The following is a 21,380-nucleotide window of genomic DNA, read 5'->3' as shown; positions in this document are numbered from 1 at the left end:
AGGATATCCTGTTCAGGTGAGAGCTGCAAGCACTTTAGTAAATATAATTAGAATTGAACAAATAATGACAAGCTGGAACAAAGATCTGAAGTAAATAGGATTTAATCCAATAAGGTGAGCAACTATTATGTATAGCTGGGAATAATTGACTGCAAAAACATAAGATGGAGTCAAAGTGTCTAAGCAGTTACTTTACAGAAAGAAGTCTTGGTTCATAGCAGTTCACAAATAGAAAATGAGTCAACAGTGATTTGGTGTTACAAAAAAATGTGAGTGCTTTACTGAAATGTAGAAAAAGACTGTCAAACACAGGAAGAGCAAAATAATTCTTCCACTCCAATGAGCTCAAAAAGGCTTTTGGTGAAGAACAGTTTGGGGCACCTCCTTTCAGTTACAGACATCTCTGTGGAGAATGGAAAAAACTACCAGAAGTCTGGACAACTTGACCTTGAGTCATACTCAAGTACAACTGAAAGAAGTTCAGCTGAAGATCTGAAAAGTCAAAGACTTATGAATGTACAGCCTAGAAAAATGTGAGAATTTGACGTAAAGAAACCAGTCTCTATGTATACGAGAAAAGTGAATACACCAGCCCATCTGTTTTATAATGGAAATAATTTTTTGCTGCATAATGAACTCTCAAGCTAAAACACGGAGACTTTTTAGCATACTTAAATCCTCATATGCTTAATATCCTATGAGATATAAAAATCCTGAAGATGTAGAGCATCCATACATTGGTAAAAAAAAATCACTTATTTTAAAATCCACCAAGAAAAAAAATCAATGCCAGGCCTCTCCTGCATTATCCACTGCAGGGAGCTGAAGCGTAATATTGCTGGACAGATGGTGATAAAGGAATCCAGTTGCGCACTTAATTTGAGCTATAAAGTCCACATGTATTAATTTCCACAACCTGACCTCTGCAGAGCTCACATATAAATATTCGTCTCGATAGAGACAATTCCATTTAACCTTCTCTGAAGGATAATGGAAAGCCAAGGTCGTCCAACCTGTGATCCTAATGGGCACCTCCCACAACCAGGCTTTCTGCCACTGCCAGAGACCTCTCTGTGTCAGAAACCCAGGAACTACTGGGTCTGTCAGCGAGCTCTGGAAACAGGCTAGGAGAATTCCTATTTAGGAGGTAATTAAGCCTACTCCCATAAATAATAGGAAGAAAGTATATAGTTCAGAATAAAACCACCAAATTTGGGGGTAAGAATGCTGGGAAAACATATTTACACATCTATTTTAGAATATACTACTGTGCAACTTGTATGGATGGCCCAGTCCCAGCAACTTTTTGTATGTTTGTATCATTCTTGTTAAATCAGAATTTCCAAAATAAAAATGAAACTTTAGTGAGAGTTTATAACTGATTCTGCTGTGGTCTTTTTCTCCTGCAGACTACCATTATCCCAGGGATCTTGCCTTCCAACTTTACAGTATGTTTGAGCACAGTAGCCTAATATATTGATCTTACTGCTGGAGTACGGTTTAAAACCCAGAAAAGCGAGTGATTTACAGCTTTAGAACTAATAGCATTGGAAGGAAATACTTAGGAATACCTCATGCAATGACTTTTCTTTAGGGAGCTTTGATACCCTTAAAATCATAGGGCTGGTGCCAAACATCATATGCCAAAGGTAAAATGGAGTCAAATTCCCTTCAAGATAATTAATGAATACCTGAACTTTATGGGAAGCATTTAACTTTTTGAATAATTATTGAGACTTTCTAGATACAAACTGTGGAGAAGTTAAGTTTGATGCATTAAAGACGTTCAGCACATTTCAAATATTCTAATTAAACAGTGACACAGCCCCAAATAAACACACTTGTCCACATAATCAAGAACAGAATACAGATAATCTATTTTATAATGTGGTTGTTATTTATTACAAATGAATTTATTGATAGTTGCTGTTTATTCTAAACTTCTCTACAGTTTGGTCCTGAGCCCTGCAGTGACAATTCAGCTCATGGCCCCCGGCTCTGCCCTGGCTCCTGCCCCAGAGGCAGGATCTGCCCATCCTCCAGGCCAGAGAGGGGGCATTTACCCCTCTCAGCTGCCCCACACAGAGCTCAGGCATCACTTGCTACAGGCATCTGCACCTGCGGGGAGTATGTGCCCCTGGGTGGGGGATTACACAAGGGGAGGAGGTATCTGCCCCTGGGGGGATACCTTCCCCTTGGCAGGGCATTTTCCCTGGGGGGAAGATTTGCCCTTTCAGGGTGTATCTACCCCTGGGGGTGTGATTTACCATTGGGGGGGTTACTTGCCACTGGGTGAGGGCCATTGACCCTACTTCCTGCCCACACGTTTTCCCCCCAGAGCCCCTGATCTGCCCTATGGCCCCCATCTGCCCCCAGCCTCACTTGCCCTAGCCTAGGCACCGTGGGCAAGGACCTAGAGGGACACCCCATAGCCAGGAGGGGGGCAAAGACCCGGCACAGATGCCCAATGCCCGCAGCCCTGGAGGGGTGTCTGCCCCAAACCGGGGTTTTGTCCCCCGCAGGGTCACAATTACCGCCCCAGGCCCACTGTTACCTCCTGCCTCCCCTGGGGCTGTGGCTGCCAGGAAGGCAGTGCTTGAGTTCTGTGTGACCCTCATGCCTGCCAAAGGGCTGACTCCCTCCTGCAATGGGGGGAGAAATCTCCTTCAGCCAAGTCATGGCACACTCTTTTGGATGAAGTTGCCTAGAGCTGGGAGGAAGTGGCCAGCAGACAGCTGGAAAAGAAACTGAAGATCATGCAGAAGGAAAGTAGGAAGTCAAAATCTCCTCCTGAAGTGCCAGTTGTGATTCAGGAAGCCAGCCTTCCTTCAGGTCCTCCCCAGCAGGTCCAGATCTTACAGAAGCTGACAACGAATGACATGCTTAGTAATCCCAACTCCACCAGCAGACCAGCCTTCCCTGTGAAATCCTTGGCGCAAAGGGAGGCAGAGTACATAGAGGCAAGGAAACAAATACTGGGCAGCACGAGACCCAAAGAGCAGGAGAAACCCATTCTAGATAGACCAACGAGAATCTCCCAGCCGGAAGACACCAGACAGCCCAATAATGTGATTAGGCAGACTCGATGATTTTCCAACCTAAATGACTGTATGATATAGTTTGTATCTCTGTTTTTTTTCTTTCAGCAGCTAACATTGCAAGGTAGACTGAGGGTCAGATTTTTAGAATTTTAATATTGCATTCACAGGATTCTCCATTAGATTTGTGAGCTTGAGAAGCGCAAGACACTTTGTCTTTGTTTGTTTCACCCTCTGCCTGCTGACACATGTGAGTTGTAGATGTTACACCTGAGAGATCAGCGAATGCATATGTTTGCTCTCAACTGGTTTTCAATGTTTGACTCACCTGTGTAGGGTAGAAACAGTTTTATCTTGTCTATTTAATATGCAAATAAGTGTAAATATGGATATGTACTTCCTGTGCAAGGAAATCTAAGGAGAGGGTGGTTTTTGTGTATGAAAATAGAGGACACTCCTTTTTTTGCTCTTTTTTTTTGCAGAACACTGTGTTAATGGAAACACTGATAAGAAAAGCTGCTGCCTGGGAGAGACAGTGATAAACCGAAACATAAACAACCTTCCCATATCAAATTGCTGAACTGAAGTTCAACTACAGTCAAGTTATAAAGACCAAGGACTTTACGAGGAAGATGAACAACTTGCTTTCTGACTCCTGTTTTTACGTGCAGGTAGCATGTGTCTGCTGACTAGAGCCACCAGACACCAAAAGCATTGGAGACAAATAGACTGGAGAAACTGTGGCCTTATGTATGACAGTGAGAAACTTCCCTAAGAGAACAGAAAGCGTGCTTCTCAAAATATTTTGGATTTGTTAACAGGCTAAAACTTTTGCCTGTACTGTAGCCTTCCATGTGCCTCAATGTAAGCTCCATCTGTGCTCACAGTATGTTCTTATCCTTTCACTGTTGCTTCTTTAGCAACTATATCAGTAGCTTATGTAGAAAAATAACACCAAAAGTAGTTAACTAGCCAAACCACAATTACTATCTCTTCCTATCTGGTAATGAGAGCTAATTCCACTATTATTTATTATTTTTAGTTCTACTTACTGATTCCCTTTAGTGAATTTCCTTTTTCTTCTTATGTAAATGCCACCTCCTTCACCTGCTGGAATCAAAGTAGAGTAGGCAGCATCACCTGGCATGTCAGATTACTATAGCCTTCAACCAACAAATCAACACATTTGAAAAAATAGTTATTTTATTAACAATAAAAGATACCAACTTCTTTTATGAAACCTGTGTTCTTTTCAACCAAACTAAAAAATAATTTCAATAGTTAGAACACTAAATAATAAAAAATAATAATCTTTCAAGGTTAGGATCAATGATGTAATTCTTGACGACACTTTACCAAAAACAGATGAACATTCACAATAGGAACAAATTATACTGTACATCTGCAATTCAGAAATTGAATTGCTGGAATGGTGTGTAACAGCTGTTTACCAGTACAGTAATGAGAGACAGAAACAGAATACTGTGCTGAAGAGAAATTTAAAAGTGGAGGAGGAAGTTCGCAGCAAAAAGGTAGGATTTTGCATGTGTGAGAATTTGCCTGTCAAAGTAGACATGATATGTAGAATCTGGTAAAAGAATAAAGGAAATTACCATACAGCTATGATCTCTGAAAAATAATTTCAGCTTAACTAAACAAAATTGATTTTTGTTTATAGGTCTCTTCTCAAAAAACACCACGGGATGAAATGTAAAAAATGTCCCTCTGCAACTACGGGGACAATATACTTTTTAAAAACTGCTAGAATTGAGATCTGAATAAGCAGCAGCTACTTGAGATCCACACTAATATAAAAACACCTAAACTGACTTTATGCAGTTATTTGTACGTTAGGATTAGCTAAGGCTTACTTAGTCCTTTACTTTTATTTTCCTGTGGGAACTGATAGTCCCATTTGTTGGAAGGTGCACTGGGCAAGTCTTCTATCAGGTGTTCCCAAACCAAACCGGTACAAAACTTTGAGTCTTTACGGGCAATACTAAGCAAGAGTAACTCCTGGAAATCGTCAGCATGTTTTCTTTTACTGCAGAAGTATGAGTGCTCTACCTGGGAAATTTGATTGGAAAAATTACTCAGAAAGCAGTTCAGTCATAATGTAATTACTGTAACTTGCACAAGTGTGGAGGATGCATAAGGTGTAGTGGTTGGAACAGAAGACCAGACCATGGGGTTTATTCCTCATCTTGCCGCTGCTTGCTATATGAACCTGAAAATTTGCTTAACCTCTACAGTTTAGCTTCCCCTGCAAAGTGAGAATAAGGTTGTGGTTTTATGTGCAGCTAAACAAGGGTACTGACTTACCATAGAAAACCCATGCTGACTGTATTGCCCTACCTGTCTTTCACCTTCCCCCAGGTTTACATGAGGAAATCTGCCAGAAAGGAACAAAAACTACCTGGTTAATTTAGGTGGCTCTCAGTATTATACACTCACCCGAGCTGGAATTCTTATGAAATGTAATTTTCTTAATTCTTTATCGTCTCAACTCATATGTTACTTTGCTAAGCTCAATAAAAGGCTGTTGTAAAATGTGATGCAATAATATTATAAAGGAAGAGAAAAGAACAAATTTCAACGTAAGTACCACTGAAGGAAGGAAAGGAAATAAAGGGTCATACTTCTCCTTTTTGTTGAGACAGAATAGAAAAGGAAATTAAAAAAGGAACTAAGGTGCAAGATAAAAAGGTGGCAGCACACGGCTCTTGGCAGAGGCTCTAGACCCTACCCAGGGGGCAGATTCAGAAGCTAAACAGATGGTTATTTCAGCAGAGGGCACCAGAACAACAAGTATGCGGTAGTGACTTTGACTTCCTCTGCCCGGTGAATACTAGATCTCTAATACCCTCGCAGCCTCCAAGTGGGTCTGCATTCTTGTTATGCTGCGAATCCTTGTACTTTATAATGCTTCAAAATTTTTGTCACGCTTAGAGAGAGTTGTTGCTGAATGACGCTGGAAGCACTGTGATCGAAGCAAACCAGGAATTACATACAAGCAGAAAGGCAGTAAGGAGTACCATGAGGATCTGTGGCACATACTACTATGTCAGCATATCACATCCCTAAATGCCAGTAGGACAAAGAGGATAACGAGATGGGACAGCTGAGTGAAACTTCTAACCAAAGGGAAGTTTTTACCTTCCTTATCATTTCCTCCTTTTTCACAGCAGCTGAAGCCACAGGGTATCTTCATATAGATTTTTTTGCACTCCTAGCAGCCTGAAAACACAAATGTTAAAAACTGACTGATATTCTGCAAATCTATTACTTATAGCATCGAATAACTGCAAAAAGTTTTACAAAATTTTAAACAAATCTGATAGTGTTTGGTGGGTTATACAGCATTATTTGCTCATGCAAACTGAGTGGTTGAGAAAGAAGCATTCATGAAGGAATTTTATACTTATGCACCTCACATTCCTTTACATAATTCAAGCTTCTGTTGTATAAAGGAAATCTAAACCTTACAGGTTATGGTCAAGATACTGAGCATGTCCTTCCACAGTGGAACACTTTATTTTGCTTTCATGTTATTATTATTTTGCTTTCATGTTATTATTATTTTAAAACAAGCATATATAACTAGTTCTAAAAGTTGCATCTGAATTACATGGGCTTGGGTGATATTCAGCATACTCTTTAACAAGTTTTGGGATTTTTTGCAATGATTATGTTGGGTGGATATGCTTCAATCTTCTAGTCAGTGTAATCTTATGAAAATGCAGGAAATTTAGGTTTCACTAACGTGATAGTCAAGCACACAAAAAAAAGTGCTAAAGATTTTCTTTTTTGTTATCTTTTATTTTATGTAATATATGCAAGAGTGTGAAATAACAAGGACTTTTTTTAAATGCTTTCAGCCAGCTGGAAAAATATTTAATTCTTGCCTTTCATTCTGATATCACAGGTTTCGAAATGAGAAATTTTCCATTATTATCAGCTTTACAGGTCATGCAGATAACTAAAACAGCAAACCGAAACATTGCCAACACATTAGAAAAATAATTTCTTTTTATGAAGACAGCTATTCTGTTACCACAGTTTTGTATCAGTTTATATGGAAAGAGTAATATAAAAATTGAATCATGAGATGATATGATTTGACAGTTACACTGGTATTTTACCTATTGCTCTCAGTCATACAGGCTAATACGGGATTCATTTCTAATGTATGATCTAAAGAACATTACTAGGGTGACCACAAATGTAAAATCCGAGAACCATGCCTATGTGTTATCCCCTTTTTGGAAGGAAAAAAAGAAAAAGCAGCACTGGAAAATTGCGACAATACGTTGTAGAATCAAAACTAATTCCCTTGGGGTTTTAAGGACATAAAAGAAAGAACAATGTGAATAACTGGAGATAAATTACAGCAGATTTAATAATAAGCTGAAATGAGATATGAAAACAGTAATCTTAAAAGCAAATACTGCTTTGTGTTTCGTATGATAAAGTGGCATGTCATGCAGGAAGAAATGCTGCATAAGTGGAGAAAGTAGACATTAAAAATAATCTAGGTACCTAGTGGGATCAGTTCACAAAGAGAGAAAAAACTCATCTACGAATTTCTGAACTTTTAAAATCCAGAATAAAGAATAATCATTAGAAAAGTGTTACTCTCATGGAGGTCTAAAATGGGGTTTAAGATTTAACGTACTCATCCTTGCAATGTTACTTAGTAAGAACCATAGGTCATTTCAGATCCCACTTCTTTAAATTTAAACAATGCAGTACTGTGGTAAACTATGTTGTAATACTGAAAATTGTTGTTACCAAGTAAATACTGGTAACACTATTTGCTAAGTGGTAACAGAATTCCTGAGGGAAAACATAAGCTACCTGAAAATGAAAACTTTTCAGCAATATAGGAACTATATACAGGAACCAAGTATAGGAAGTGGTAGAAGTCTCCAGATTGGTGTATTAAAAACCAGACTGAACAAAACAGCAGAATTATGTACTGTGTACAGCCACCTGCTATAAACCAGGAAGTAAGAGGATGTCCTCAGGCCTTGACCATTTCTAGTTTCTGTGACTTTAAACAAAGGTTGCAGAGAACACCTACCATTTTAGTTCCTAGTGCTGGCTTCTGCATCCAAACAGGATACTAATAACTTCAGTAAGGTTCACGTTTATAGCATAACATTTAGAAGAGGAATCTGCAAAAGATGGCAATTGCTGATTGAAAATTTTCTGTGGTACGTACAGGTTTAAATCAGAATAACAGGTGAAGATGATAATTAAATTGATCTAGAATAACATGCAGAGATACTACCTAGTAGTTCATTTCCAAGGGAGGAGTAATTAGATGGAGTATAATGATTCGTGTTGTGTTTTGTTTTGTTTTGTTTTTTTTAAACAAACTGTGCTGCAATTTGCCTACTGGTTATATGAAAGATTGTGCTTCAGGACAAAGACTCTTACATAATTTACACAGTCATTAAGAACAAGTGGTATTAATGTTTCATTGGGGCATTGTAGGAAGTATTACAATGATAATGATAAAAGTGTAATACTGTACTAATCTGTGATCATCCCTGACTTCTAAATCTGGCTAACTATGATATTCTTGATTAAATCATTCATTCAGATATTTTATTGTGTAAGGATTCTGATGCTTACAAACATTGGCTAGTTTATATTTCTGTTTGTAGACTAATAAATCTTTCCTGTTAATCTCCTTGAAATAACACTAAAACAGGCATAATGCTTAAGATTCACAATTCCACATTAAACTTCCCAATTTACACTTCTTTTGTAACTCATAGTAAGTTAAATGTGGTCCTTGTAAAGATCTTAGTCTTCTGTGTTCGTAAGATCCCAAATGCCTGTGAATATGGCAAGAAAACCCTGTTTTCAGAAATTCATTTAATAGCTGTTCTGGTATTATTTTATTCAATCGCTAATCCTTGTTAAGCATTAAGCTTAATTGTTTTGGTGGAGAAGACTAAATAAAGACAATTCCTTAGTAAAACTGAGAGAAATAACACATTTTGCTACTATCACCACATTTCTTGTAAAGTTAACATGAAAATCTGTCTGCAATCAATAAAAACTCAGAAATAGGAGCTGAAGATTAAACTTCCCCTGTGTCGACTTTCCCTCATGTCCAGGAGTTCAGTTTTATTATTTGTTTCCGTGTTTCGGTCTGCATGTCACAACCCAGCTTCCTTTTGCAGGTCACTGCCTCAAACCCCTGGTTCTGAGCCTGGTTCCTTCTGACCTGACATTGCACTGTTTTAATGGCATCTCCAGGTCACGTAGTCCTCTACAGTTCAGATGTTGAACTGATAATACAGTGCATGCATCCTTACAGTGTTATAAAGTATTTAGAAGCGCAGTGATTCCATATGCAGCATCCTGCCCGATGGCTTCGCATCTCCATTGATCCGCAGAGCCTCCAGCTGGGCACAGACATGACAAAATACATGGGGAATAGGACAGAACCACTGCACCCTGCTTTTGTTGTTAAATTTGGAAATAAATTTGGACAAATTTCCTAGTATTTTATACCACAGTTCATGTTCTTATAAAACTGGAATTAGTTTAATGCTACCTTGAAATATCCTGGTGTTAAATGGTTAGTTCTCAAAGCACTTTAAAACTATCAATATGTGCCAACTAAATGCAGCAAGTCATCATCAATACTCATAAGGCATTTTACAACTTCACTTTAAAATTTCTTCTGTAGCCCAACTGTAGTTCATCTACTGTGTGATACAGGAAGGCTTGGCAGGGCCCCAATACATCTTACCTGTGGTGCTGGTTGAGGCTGAGGATGAATTAAATGTGTCCTACAGCAGAGAAACCTATAGGGTACCTTCTCCCACGGCAAGCCTAGCCCTGCACCTTCCCGTGGGCCTGGTAGGCAAAACAACAGGGTCTTTTCCCTGCACAGCCACCTGGAGACTTTTTCCCTCTCAGTAAGAAAATAAACCAACCCCCAAGCCCTGAAGGTTTGATGGCATGAGGCAGTCACAGTGAGGACGAAGTGAACCACGATGTACCCCGAATAGAGGACACCCCCACACACCACACCCCCCCACTGCGGGCGCTGAAGGAGAGAAAATGGCGGGCCGGGGGCTTTGGGAGGCCCTGAACAGGCAGAGAGCTCCTCAGGCTACACCTCGCGTTAGGAACATCCCCGTAGCCTCGCAACGCCTGCTGTGATCACGGGCGACGAGAAAATGAGGTAGAAGAGCAAAAAAACCCACCCAAAAGGCGGGGAGAGCGGCGGGAAGCACACACCATCCCTGAGAGGAACTGACGGCACCCCCATCGAGCCCTCCCGGCGTTCCAGCCCGTGACTCGGCTCTTTCTTTCGGTCCCGCCCCGCCTGCCCGGGGGCCGGGCGCAGGAAGGGGCGGGCGGCAGCGGCGAGGCGGCGCGGGGAGGTAGCCGACGCACAAGATGGCCGCTGCTGCAGCGGCGGCGGAGGGGTGGCAGCGGGCGACGGCTCTGGGGGGGCCCCGGGGTCTGCGGGTGCTGGAGGAGCAGGGCGCTGTGGCCGCCCTCGTGTGCCGTAGCTGAGGGGGGTGGTGGCCGCTGCGGGGAGCCCGGCCCGTGTGGTGAGTGCGCTGTCTCCTCTGCCCCCCGCTGCCGAGCTGGGCTGTGGGGAGTGGAGAGCCGGGGGTGCGAGGAACAATGGGGCTGGCCTGGGGGAGCGCTGGCGGGAGGGCTCTGCTCCTCTCCCCGGGGAAGGGAGGCGGAGGGGCGGGCGCTGCGCCTGCCTGTCGGGCCTGCTGCCTGCCTCGCTAGGCCTCTGGCTCCTGCCGGGCTCAATTTCCGAGCGCCCCGGGCAGAGAGGGGGCTGCGGAGGCCGCCGTCCCCGGTGCGGAGGAGGGTAGGAAGAGCCCGGCGCCTGGGTTCGGCCCGGCGGGGGGGTGGAGGGTGCAAGAGGCGGCATCGCCTCAGGCTATGGCAGGGAAGGGACAGGCGGCTTTTGTGTGTGGCCTGCGTCTGCTGTTGTTTTTCCAGGGGCTCTGCGTGCCTCGAAAGAAGAAAAAAACGCATCCCCGTGTCGCACTCGGTATAGTGAAACGAACAATGGGGGGGAATAAGGCCAGGGCTCCCCTCTTCCCGCCGTCGGATGGGGGGGACACCCCCCTCACACCCACCCCCCGAGTTGTCGCTCTTTTGTCTGTGGTGCCTGAGGGAAGAGCGAGGTGGCCCCCGGCCTCCCTCTGCGTGGGGAGAAATCGTGGTAAAACAAAACAGTAACTCCGCTTACTTTCACTAGTTTTTCACCCTGGTGTTTGTTGTTTTGGCTGTTGTATTAACAGGGCAAAGACGGGCGAGGTTTCTGGCCGGAGTGTGGTGTTGGTATACCTGTATTTTGGCGTGGTTGGGAAGGTCCTGGTGTCAGTTTTTGTCCTCAAAAGCCATTGTGAGGCCTGTGCCGTTTTGAAACAGGGAACTGATGCAGTTTTTTTTTTCCTAGGAACTGGGAATATTTAATTTTCTCAACACATGCATGTATGCCTTTTTCCTCAGAGCAGCTCTCTTGTTTTTCTAATTTCAGTCGAGTGTGAATGAAAAATCTTCTGTTCCTCTGGTGGCACCTACTGTTTTCTGTGTATTTTTACTATATTGAAAATGGCTGAAGTAAAAATAAATTAAAAATAAAAAAAAAACTTGCAAAAACGATTAAAAGGTCCAAGGGTGTTCAGGTTGGTTGTTGCAGAGCTGCTTTAATCATTGTAACTGGTTTAGCAATTTTATCTTCTAATCACTCTGCTTGGAAGAGAAACGCAGTTGTTAAATTCAGTATTTTTACTTGATTCATGTCATAGAGCTATAGAGTTGTTAGGTAACACAGCAGTACTATGAGGCAGAAATGAATGTGTTCCTAAACTTTACCTTTTTTACCCCTTTCAGGCTTAAAAGGATTTGGTGGGCGTTAGTTTTTATCAACTGAAAATGTCTATTTCTGTGTTTAAAATCAGTGAAGATAGTAAGAGACTGCATAGTTGTATAAATAACTTGGTGTTCCTAGGAGGAGTGTGTACCTTATTGATGGTTTCTAAGCTTCACCAGTAGCACCATGGCTTTCTTCAGTCCATTAATGCACGATGTTGGTATGAAATTATGGTTTCCGCTAACATAAATAGAAGCAGACGTTATCAGTTAGGCACCTTTTCTTTTCCCAGTAATAGCTTATCGCTTTACCTTCCTGTCGCAGAAAAGGTTCTGTCAAAGCAGGCAGCTTGACAGGCTGCTTTGAGGGAAATTTAGAAATGCAGGTACCATCAGTGCAGTCTGTTTTGACAACCAGAGACTTGAGTGGTGTGCTCGTCAATCACTTCTGAGCAGCAGTAACCTTAATGGAGATGAGTGGGAAGTTACTTGAATGTTTTCTGGCGTGGTTTTTTTTTTGTCAGCTTTGTATCCAAACTAGCTTAGTTTAAAGCAAAATATTTTAGAAACTTAATGATGAGACTATTCTGTGCTGATAATGATTTTAAAGACTGATGTTCCAGTAAAAAGATGAATGTTTGAATCCAGAAATTGTACATTAATATGTCAGGGTTTCATTTCTGGGTATCTTAGGACAAGTGTATTATTATATAAAAGTGGTCATGTGTCCTGGTTGGCCTAAACCACGACATCATGCTAAAACAGATAAACAGACATTAACAGGATTGCTTTTGGAAACTTCTGCCATGTTGCCAGTGATTCACCAGCAATCTGGGTGGAAACCATTTTCAATCTTGTTGAATTAAGCATTGCAGAAGCTGAGATTCAGTGAGCGTGTGTATTAAAATACTGACTTAATTTCTTTATACGTGGTTCAGAGGTGTTGGGCGAATGCTGATGGTGGCCACATCTGATGATGATGGCAAAGACTGACATCCCATTTTATTTAGGGTCTATATCTCATAACTAACCAGTGCTGTAAAAGGCAGTTTTGTGATACTTAGGGAATTGACGTTTCCCATTCTGTAATATGTAATAATATGAAGGATAATTACTTTTCTCTTATTATAATTCCACCGAAGAAATAAGATGGTTTACATGCTGGATACCTGGAAAAAACGTTTCATCCATTTGAAAGAACTTATGGAATCGTAGTTTTCAAACAGTGTGAAGTGTAAAGCCAAACTAGAAGGGAAGAGCTCGCCTCCATTTGGGTTCCCAAACATTCCAAGCATCAAAACAGCAGCAGCAGCTATAAGATACCTTTTAAGCAGATGACCCATTATAAAACTGCTGATTTTTTGCAAAGCCTGCTTATTGTTTAGAGTTATTTTCCCCGGTGGATTCACGGAATCATTTTGCAGATGAAACTCTGGTTTTGTGGTTCTTATTCCCGCACCCAGTAAATCAGATGTTTGTTTGCTGGAGCATCCCAAGTAATATTGGCTGTTAGGCCAAAAAAAAAAACTTGTCTCAAAGTACATGAGAGAGAAGCCACAGGAGAATTTGTAGCTTGAAGTTAATGCCTTGGACTGCACTTGGTAATGAATATGAAACCGTTGTCGTACAGGAATAAAGATACGCTTTTGTTGTGAAAGATCATTATATGAACATCCTGCACCAGCTGAAATTTCAGTGTAACCTTCAAGATTCTGTGTAGGCTATGTTACAGTAATGCAGTGTGAGGTCTATGGATGGATCATAATTGAGAAAGAAAACCACAAATATTTACTTACATAGTGTTACTTTCCTTTCTGTGCAGAGATATTCCACAGTGCATGGTGAATTACGTGCAGTTCCCATCTCTTAGTTTGACCGCTTGTTTTTCTCAAGAAGTGTGTCTCTTAACTGTTATCTTTTGCATCAGTTTCATTTTCTTGGTTAGCAGTACCGTAGAAGTTGAAATGGTATTAGATTTCAAAGGGCTAACTGTTTTCTAATGATTTTTTTTTATTTGTGGAAATGCGTAATGAGCAAGAAGGTGCAGAAGTCCTATCAGCTTATTGTAAATAGATTTTTCTGATATAAAGAGACTTTCTGGTTAGAGTAAGGAAATAGCTTTCCTGTTACTGCATGGTAGCAACACGTTGTGTGCTACGAACTGGAGAAGGAAGGGATTTTTGTTATAGAAATATCAAGATTTCTAAATTATTTATTGCAGATTTACGTTCCCGGAAGCGGTGCCAGTTGTGCACTGCTCTGTGTTGGAATTTGTTATGGAGTGTGTTTCATAGAAGTGCGATGGGTGTTGCCCTGTGTCCCCTCATCCCCCCGCTTTGAGATTTCCTTCTAATAGAGTGAGAAGGCAGGCTATGTGTGGTGTAGGATGACTTTTGGCAGGCAGAGATGGCTTATTGTGTACATCAGCAACATATTGCAGAAATGTTACGCAGGCAGACTTTTAATAGATTGCAGTAAGACTGGCAGAATAACCACAAGCAGGTATTTCTGTTACCTTTGAGAAGGTGGCTTTTGGCTCTGGCTCAAGTTTGAACTTGGTGTGAGTGAGACACTGTTGCATTATGCAGATAAAAAATGTTATGTCATCTAATTAGCAGCATCTCCTGAGTATCTGCTGTTGACATTTGGAAAAATCTGAAGACTTTAACACTGATTCATGCAGGAAAAAGGACCTGGACAGCCTTTGCGGACTCTTGCGTGAAAGCTTCTGCTCAGGATGCTTTGGGTTTTTTTTTATTAAAAAAAAAAAAAAAGGGGGGGGGTGGAGGGAAGAAAACAGTATCTTGGGAAACATAAGGGCCACATTTAGCAAATCTCTTTTTCGTGTTATTGTGTGCCTTTACCTAGAGTATTTTGTACAATGTTTGGCACACTGTTAAAAATGAGGAATTATTAGGAACATGGAGAAAAATCTTCATATGAAAGATGGTTGGGAGGAGGAGAGAGGAGGGCAAGGGAAGAGGGTTGTTTTGATAGACAAAAGAATTCAATTTTTTCCAGTTTTACAACATAAGAAGTGGAGTATGTGCAGTTAAACTGAAAAGCAATGCAAGTGTGGCTGAAGGAAGGAACAGATCTTTCATTTGCTTCACATAGATTGTGGTACAGGTTGCTATGTAATTTGAGACAAAGAACACAGAAGAGAGTGTGTCAGACAAGTAATACTGTTGTAAGGTGAGTTGAGCATTAGAAAAGCTGGAAGGTTATTGACAATTATTCATTCCAACCTTGAAGTCACTAAAATAGCCATAAGGGACATGTTCTTGCTGTGTAGATCCCTCTCACTACTGATTTCTTGCAAAACCACTTTTTAAAATACTTCATGTTGAGCATTATTTCTCAATTGCACAAATACTTGGAGTTTGAGGGGGTGCATTTTATGTTAATCTGAGACTTCTGTAGTAGGACTGTGCTTCAGCTACAAGACAACTGAAGAAACAAAGCGTGTGGGTTAGCTGAAGTAACTGAAACGTGCTAGTCTGGGAGAATCTAGATCTTGCAGGTGGTTCCTGATTTCATTTGGTTTTGTTTTTTATTTTAACAAGGAAAGTCTGGTTTGTCTCATCGCTCTACTACGCCAATTTAATAGGTGTTTTTACAACGAACTAATTAACTACTATTTAAAAGCAGGCTGTTAATCTTAACATACAATCTGGACATTCCAAATGTCGTCATTTTTCAGGATGCTTCCGTGTTCATCAAACCCTGTCAGGATAAACGTTGAAGGTTGAGGTATGGTTGTTTTTAAACATGTTGTTCATAATTAAATTGTGGTTGATCAGCTGATGAAGCAGTAGTGCTTGTAGCCTGGTTCTAAAGGTCTTCTCAGAACTTCCTCCTGAAATAATTTCTAGCAATTACTTTGTCCTCATATGGTGAGCAAGTTGAAAGGTTTTTCAGTTACAACTTTTGACTTCCCTACTGCTTTGAAAGGAGACTTCTACTAGAGTAGCAGTAATTTTTTATCTCTTTATTATGCATTGAAGGTCTTCGGGGGCCTGCAAGCTAATTATTTTTGATAAATTGTGTTAGGCAGTGTTGGTCTCCAACTTAAATTTAAGAGCTATCTTTTGGGCAGAAGGGATGAGGTTCAGTGAAGGTAGTACCAAGTGAATGAATTGAACCCACGCCGAGAAGGGTGGTTTTAATTACCTATTTATTAATAAACCAGCTTCTGTGGAACACTCCCAGTGTTCATTATCATTTAACTTTCTCCTTGCTTTGTTTTTGGAGTAAACATTATACGTACTGACTTAGCACTCTTGACGTTGTACTCAACTCGATGTAGCAGTTGTACTTGAATGAGTAACTCTTCCATGTTTTACTACGGTGACTGTGTAATATAAATGCCCTTCAAAAGTGGGTGAAATGAAACTCCTTACTGTTGACTTACTTTTCTTGTAAGTCATAATCCTTCAGCTTGTTCTCCCCACCCCCCGCTCTGTTATCAGTTTAGAATGGAAGTCCTTCAGGCACTATTTGATGTTAGGAACTGTACAAACAAATGGAAGTGTTAAGACTTCCTTATCCAGTGTTTGTATCTGATGAATATGGTAGTACTCACCTTATGACAAGACTAAAGTGTTTTGTGCCCTCTACTTTTTTTAAATTCTGTGCCAAGATGCAAGAACCAAAGGGGAGGCCTTGAAATTATTGGCTGCTAAATCTGAAAAAAATAGTAGAAATGTACTTTGATTAGCTTACATGGTGTTCTGAAATTGTGACATGCTGCATAAACATTATTTTATGACCATTAATAATTCTGGCAGTTACACAGGCCTAATGATAATTAAATCTCGTCTTTCAGAGTGTAAGCTGTTCTCTGGGAGGCTCAGTAGAAAATTTTCCCCTGCGTTTACAAGTGAGTGTTGTAATGAAATCTTGAACAATCTGCTCATGAATCCAGTGAAGCAATCATCTCTGGTCATGATGTTTCACAATTTAAAATTCCTATTTCAGTTCATTTTACAAAAATCAAGCCTGGGTTTTGTGCCACAATGAGTGGATTGAGGCGATATGAAACAGCAGATAGCGGGTGTGGAAGAAAGAGTAGGAGTGTATGCATACTGTGAAGGAAGTCTCAGCCTCCCCACTCTGTAAATGAAAAGTCTTCCCAGTAATGTATTTTCTAGCTTGTTAGATAGGTGTTTCTTGAGCTCTTCCAGAGCAATTAAGTCTGGTTTACCTGGCATTCAGGCAGTTGTTCTTAGATGTCTCTGAGGAGCTCAGGCATTTACATGTAAGGTACCAAATTGACAATGTACCCTGTTGTAAATAACAGAACCAATTAATCAATTGAAAAGATCTTGATAAATAGTTGTTCATTATAATGCTGAAATTGTTATTAGTCACCTCCATTGTTACTAGTTATTGTGCAGGAACACATTAAAATTCAAAAATCTTTGGAAGCTGGAAAATTACTAACTCCAGAAGGATAGTAATTCTTAGTCTTACTTGCTTTGTAAAGAGAATGTGGATTTTGTTTCAAAAACAGATTAGAAATTACTAAAGCAATTACAAAGAAAATACCACTCTCCCATGTATATTTCCAGACTTGAAATGACATTTCTGTAAGGAGTCTTTATTTCCTTGCTTGCTAAAATGCTCTTGTTCTCTTGTAAGATCCGCTGCCCCCACCCCCAATCCATGGGTGTCTTCACCTCTCCTGTTCCTTTTCTCTTTGATGATCTTTTGTTCTCTGGTATTAGCTACTTTCATTCTAAGTTTTTTTTTTGTTGTTGTTGTTGTGTTTTTTTTTAATTTAACTTTGTTCTGCTGTGAGCCAGTATTCAACTCGGCTAGTTAATGCAGGTAACAGAGATGGCATATTGCCTATTAATTTTGTTGCTTTGAGAATTCAGACTTGCAGGATGGGCTGTTTGGATAATGGAGCAACCGTGGGACTCTTTGTTCTTGGACTTTACTGGGGACTATCAAAATGTCACTGCTTCCTCTGGAACTGGTGAGAAGTTAGGAAGCATTGTTCATGGCGTGCTCCCTCGTGACTCTTTTGGCTGTTGCTGTAAATTTGAAAGAAGAAAGATAAAAATAAGTTAGGCTAAACTGGCTTGATGGAATGGACTGGGTAAGTTAAACCAGAGGCTGCGATTCAGGCTGTCCTTCCTGTTTATGAGTCATTGTCCTGTTAAATTGTGTGAAAAGGTCTCCTGTAGAATTAATTAAAAGAGAGGTCTTAGTAGTACTGCAAAAAAACTTTAGTTAAAATGGTGAATTTTAATTTTGGTCTTACTTGTTTAATCAGGCTTTAAGGATGGAAGCCTGTACACTATAACTTCTTTGTAGGTGATTCATACAAAAAGTGGAAAGAAAATGTTATTCAGGAAAGTGAGAATTATTAAACTTTGGTTGCTTGGAATAGTCCAGACTATTTTAAATATGACTGTTTTGTTGCCAGTTGTTGCTGGATTCTGCAGAAAAGGTGTGAATTATCAGAGCTGCCTTCTGGACTTGCTAATGCTTGTGCGCATTGTTAATCTCTTGTATTTGTGTTCTGTATCTTCTATTCTGTATCACGTTGCTTCTGTGATATCTTTTTATGCCATTTATCTGCTGTGTTGTACTTTATACAGAGTCTATTCCTGACTGGCAGACAACTTGCTTCATGGTTCCCTCTGTTTTTCTCTTCTGAATCGTCTATTCTGTTTGTCAAGTTTAAGGATGTGTTTGTGTTAAGGATTTTCAGGGAGAGGAATAATTGGGTTTGCATTGATGGTTGTGATTTAGTGCACAGAAAAGGTGCTCAAAGTACAGGTAGACAGTGTGTTTGGAAACCCTTTGAATGATCTCATCTCTTTGCTTTTTTGTAAGAGTAAGAGGCTGCCTATCGAGAACTTCTTTCCTGTGAGGGTGGCAGAGCACTGGCACAGGCTGCCCAGAGAGGTGCTGATGTCTCCGTCTCTGGAGACATTCCAAACCCGCCTGGACGTGTTCCTGTGCCACCTGCTCTGGGTGACCCTGCTCTGGCAGGGGGTTGGACTAGATGATCTCCAGAGGTCCCTTTCAACCCTACGATTCTGTGATTCTGTGAACAGTAGGCAACTGGAGGTATCGGGAATGGCCTTGATCTGATTTGTGTCAGAATGCATTGGGAAACGTAGCTTTTCAGCTTTCCCTTCAGTGACGCTGCTTAGCATTTTACTGGTGACTCTGGACATAGTCATAAGAGTTCTTCTATTGGAGTGCAAGGTACTTCTTATTTTTATTATTAAAACAATAAAGTGAAAGGCTGTGGACAAAGCTCTCCTAAGGACTCTACCAGAAAGCAAAAAAGCACAGCACAGTGGTACTTTCCAGGCTAAGGACCAGTAATGTGGTAAGTCACCTTTGATGGCCTGCTTGGATTTTGAGATTAGCATTTCTGTTGCAGCCTCCTGTTTTGAGGGCTGCTGGTAGAGAAGCCAGACTTCTGGTTAGAGCAAGAGAGATCTCATAGAAGGGACTTGACAGCTTTGTGGCTGCAAAGCAAAATAAATTCCGTAGGTTATACTTGTACTAAATATATCCCTTTTTCCTAATTATTACCGGAGTTAAGAATATTTATCTTCTCACCAAGCACTGTAATTTTTGCAGATTATGTTCCTGTGTGTGGGGGGGAAAATACTTGGCAAAATTACCATCTCTCCTTAATGCGTGATGTTCTGTCTCCTTTCTGTAGCACTTGCGAAAACGAAGGAATAAAAATAGGACTAATAAGATGACAGAAAAACTAGCAAGTTGCTTTCAGGATTTTTTTGTAATCATTTATTCATGCACCAGGTGTATCGGAAATTAATTGGTTGGGTTATGCTATCTTAAGTGTCAAAGTCTCTGCACTGTACTTCATAGAAATGAACTATTTCCCCTGTGGTTTTTGAAGTGAGGGATTACATGGCTTCAGCAAGCAGAGGGATCTGTAGTTAGCTTTTCTGGCCATTCCTTTCACAGTGGAACTTCACAGTCAAATGCTTCTAACAAAATTGCACACAAGGACTGGGTGGGGATGTCTCTGGGTGTGTTTCTGAGGAGGAATTACGTGATCACAGCCATTTTTACGTGGATTCTCAGCTTCGCTAGACCAGTTTAGAATAGAACAACTTGAGGTCTGTCAAGCTGAAGCTTGAGCATGATGTAGGTAATTTCAGGACATAGCAGGAAGAAAGGCGTCCACAGAAATACTTGGTATCAGTAAGGTAAATTATAGATCAGTATTTGAGGATGTAATGGTGTGACTATCGCATTAGGCACTGCACGATGAGAATGGGGTGTAGTGTCAGTATTACTCACTAGGTATTAAAATGATCACAGGCCTATTTTCTTCTATGTAAAATCTGAAGGGGGGAAAAAAGTTCCACTGTTTCTTCCTGTGAGTAATATATGAATTCACCTGATAAATAAAAATGTTAGGTGTCCTCCCCCTACCCACCTCCCTGAGACAGGAAAAAGAAAGCCTCGGAACGGTTCATTTGCCAGTCACGGGACAGTAGTTGGGAGCCTTCAGGAAGGGGAAGTGAGTGGCAGCAATCCTTTCCTTCGAGCACATCTGCTAATTCATTAACTTAGTGTAGCTTTTGAGAAGTGGGAATAGAATCAGTCATGTTGATGTGACAAGCTGGTATGTGAGCTGTCATTACAGAGTCAAAATTGACAGCAAGCCTGTGAAAATCCAGTGACTACAGTATGCTAATTAATACGTTTAAATACTTTGTTCCTGTTAGGTTTTGTATATTAAAGAAAATAATTCCCAGCGCAATTTTGAGGGCTTCAGTAGTGCTATTACAGATGGCTTTGGCTTACAGATTTTGAGAATTTTCTTTTTTTGAATAGTTTGTCATTCGCTTCTAGTTCACTGTCGTTGCTTTTATTCCCAAAACAGTCAGTACCTAAATACAGGAATGTGTAAAGGAATGTTGACTGCATGGGTGGTAAGATGATTCAGTGCCTAGTTTTCCCTTGCTATGCCTTATTGTATATTTAGATACCTGCTGTTTAATAAGGGTCTTGCACAAGACAGGGGGAATTTAAATGATCGTCGTGTAAATACTGCCTGTACAAGGCTTATTGTCACTTACCCTGGCTTGATCTGCAGCAATAGGGGTGCGATTGACAGCTAAGTGCATTCATTCTTAAGACTCTAAAAGAAGGAAAACTTCAAAATAGAAGTAGTTTTCTGTGTAGTGCATGTGTGCAGTAACTATAAAACATTTATCAGATTTACTCTGAAGGTACTGGAATAGGTGATATTGCAGTTAGGGCGTGTGAAGAAACACTTGTGGTCTCCTAGCCGTCTGTGATGGTGTGCCTATTGAAACCTCTTGTGGGCTGTAACGGCTTCGAGAGGAGATTGTTAATGGAAGTTGAAACACCCAAATGAAGTAAATAGATGTTTGACTGTGCAGCTACTCTTGTTTTCTTTCTATCTTCCAGTCTTTAGTTTTCCGTGAGTGAGGT

At 40.6% G+C, this 21,380-nt stretch overlaps 2 protein-coding genes across 18 annotated transcripts in view; one reads left to right on the top strand and one right to left on the bottom strand.

Annotated features, from left to right (window-relative positions):
• The window catches only part of RABGAP1L (RAB GTPase activating protein 1 like), a 258,432-nt gene extending 248,042 nt beyond the window's left edge, over positions 1 to 10,390 (bottom strand). Inside the window, exons 1-4 of one of the 2 annotated variants that reach the window (XM_074598608.1) lie at positions 10,271 to 10,390; positions 8,122 to 8,215; positions 6,195 to 6,275; positions 4,091 to 4,148 (exon numbers count right to left, since the gene is read on the bottom strand). The gene's annotated coding sequence lies outside the window, so the exon portion shown is untranslated. Of the gene's footprint in view, positions 1 to 4,090; positions 4,149 to 6,194; positions 6,276 to 8,121; positions 8,216 to 9,810; positions 10,229 to 10,270 lie in introns of those variants that run through there. The other variant, XM_074598609.1, reaches the window with a different exon arrangement.
• Positions 10,391 to 10,431: 41 nt separating this feature from the next.
• The window catches only part of RC3H1 (ring finger and CCCH-type domains 1), a 78,175-nt gene continuing 67,226 nt past the window's right edge, over positions 10,432 to 21,380 (top strand). For 11 of the 16 annotated variants that reach the window (XM_074598599.1, XM_074598594.1, XM_074598603.1 and 8 more), the window contains exon 1: positions 10,435 to 10,624. The gene's annotated coding sequence lies outside the window, so the exon portion shown is untranslated. Of the gene's footprint in view, positions 10,625 to 21,380 lie in introns of all 16 variants that reach the window. The other 5 variants (XM_074598605.1, XM_074598600.1, XM_074598590.1 and 2 more) reach the window with 1 other exon arrangement.

This window comes from Larus michahellis, chromosome 8, assembly GCF_964199755.1.
Source record: "Larus michahellis chromosome 8, bLarMic1.1, whole genome shotgun sequence".
In the NCBI taxonomy this organism is placed as follows: Eukaryota; Metazoa; Chordata; class Aves; order Charadriiformes; family Laridae; genus Larus; species Larus michahellis.
Note: the sequence above shows the minus strand (reverse complement) of the source record. Positions and strands in the feature narration are given on the sequence as shown.